At 52.0% G+C, this 2,205-nt stretch overlaps 1 protein-coding gene across 1 annotated transcript in view; it reads right to left on the bottom strand.

Annotated features, from left to right (window-relative positions):
- The window catches only part of NCAPH (non-SMC condensin I complex subunit H), a 16,379-nt gene that overhangs the window by 12,464 nt on the left and 1,710 nt on the right, over positions 1-2,205 (bottom strand). The gene's annotated exons all lie outside the window — the stretch shown is intronic.

Consider the following 2,205-nt stretch of genomic DNA (forward strand, 5'->3'; position numbering starts at 1 on the left):
GGGGACATTCCCGGGAGAGCCCCGAGCTCTGTGCCTGAGGCAAAACTCCACCAAGAGGAAAACAAATCCCAGGTTTTTCCTTCTGGAGCATCCCTTGGGCTCTGGGAGCTTTAGGAAAAAAACTTGGGATGTCCTGGAAGTGCCAGATCCGCCCTCAAAGCTTGGCAATTCCACTGCACTCCAAAGTTTGGGAAGAGGGACTTGAATCCCCCCCGCAGCAGGAGCTTTTCCAGCATTCCCAGGTGAATTCCTTGGATTTAGGGATGCTGGATGCCTAAATCCAAGGAATTAGATATTTTTTCCCGGCGGTTTTTCCCGGCTGAGCCGCTGGATGGAGCAGGAGGAAAAGCTGTGGATTGATCTCCGCAGGAGCTCGGGAATGATTCCCAGCATTTCCCCTCCCTGCAGGGAGCAGAACCATGGAATTGTTGAGGATGGAAAACGCCTTTAGGATCATCAAACCCGAGCTCCAGCTCGGGATGGAGCCACAGGGGGAAAATCTGGATTTAGGGAATGGTGTCCCTATCCAGGATATTCCAGATTCCTGGGAAGGGCCGATCCCAGGACGGGAGTGACGGGTTTCCATGGAACCCCTTCCAAACACAACCATCCATCACAAGCAGCTGAGGACAATCCCGTTTTTCCTAAGGAATGTGTGGATTTAGAGGTGGTTAACCCCAAAATCCCAGTTTTATCTTGGCTCCATCTGTCCCTCCAGAGCTGAGCTCAAGTCACGCTCCTGCTCCTGGGAATGTCCCCAATCCCTTTTCCTGCTCCTGGGAATGGCCCCAATCCCTTTTCCTGCTCCTGGGAATGGCCCCAATCCCTTTTCCTGCTCCTGGGAATGGCCCCAATCCCTTTTCCTGCTCCAGGGAATGGCCCCAATCCCTTCTCCTGCCCCTCATTCCCAGGGAATGGCCCCAATCCCTTCTCCTGCCCCTCATTCCCAATGAGCAAAGAGGATCTGACCCTCCCATTCCCGGTGTTTTATCCCCAATTCTTGTGCCACAAATCCCAAGATTTCCCAGATTTTTGGTGCCCTTTCCAACCTGGCTTTGGACACTTCCAGGGGCAGCCACAGCTCGTTTGGGAATTCCATCCCAACCCCTCAGGGAGGAATTTCTTCCTAAAAAACTCCTGTCTGGAGCGTGGATCCCCCCAGGATTCCTTAATTCCTACAACCCCTCCCTGCCCATCTGATTGCTCTAATTAATAATTAATTTCTAATTAAGCCCATGGGAGCATCCCATGGAAGCAATTCCCTCTCTCCCCTTTTTCCTTCCTTCCCTCTGGAATTCCCGATGCCCTGGAGGTTTCTCGGCCCTGGAAACACCAAATCCTTTGGAATTTCTCCTTTCCCACCCCGAAATTCCCACCCCAAAATTCCCACCCAGCCTGAGTTGGTTTTGCTGCCGAAATCTCCCAGCAGCTCCTGCTCGCAGCTCAGTAATTACCGAGGTAATTAACGCTAATTACTGCTGGGAACGAGCCGGAATTCTCCACCCTCCAGGAACCCCAAAGCTGTGGGAATCTGCCCCAAAATGAAACCGGGGATTCCTGAAAAACACGAATCCGCTTCCGTGCGGGTGTTCGGAATCCGAGCCGTTCCTTCCCGAGCTCTGATTTTTTTGGGAAGAGCCCCCCCCGGGTGCCATGGAAACCATGGGATCCTCCCCTTGAGCTTCTTTGAATTCCCATTTTTTTTTATTTTCTGGGATATTTTGGACTCGGCATTAAGCAAACATTTATGCAAAACGCTGGGATGCATCCATGGAAATGAGGCTGAAGCAGAGCGGGAATTCAGCGGGAATGGGCTCGCTCAAAGCTGTGGATCCTGCTCGGAAAGCACCAAAAATGACAAAATTTGGGGTTTTTTTGGGGGTCAGCCCCTGAATTTGGGGGGTTTCCCATGGAATTGGTGATGGAGGGATAAGCCAAAGCCTTGGGAATGTTGAATTCCCTTTCCTTGTGAGGCTGAGGGGGATTTTTGTACCCAATAAACCTCATTTTATGGGATGGGGGAGAAATTCCCCATTAGGGACATCCCTGGAAAAGGGGGTGGGATGATCCTGATGGATCCGTGGGGATCTGAATCCCTCTGGATTGGGGTGATCCTGATGGATCCGTGGGGATCTGAATCCCTCTGGATTGGGGTGATCCCGATGGATTTGTTGGGATCTGAATCCCTCTGGGATGGGGTGATCC

The sequence above is a fragment of the Parus major genome, unplaced genomic scaffold (assembly GCF_001522545.3).
Source record: "Parus major isolate Abel unplaced genomic scaffold, Parus_major1.1 Scaffold477, whole genome shotgun sequence".
NCBI classification, from domain to species: Eukaryota; Metazoa; Chordata; class Aves; order Passeriformes; family Paridae; genus Parus; species Parus major.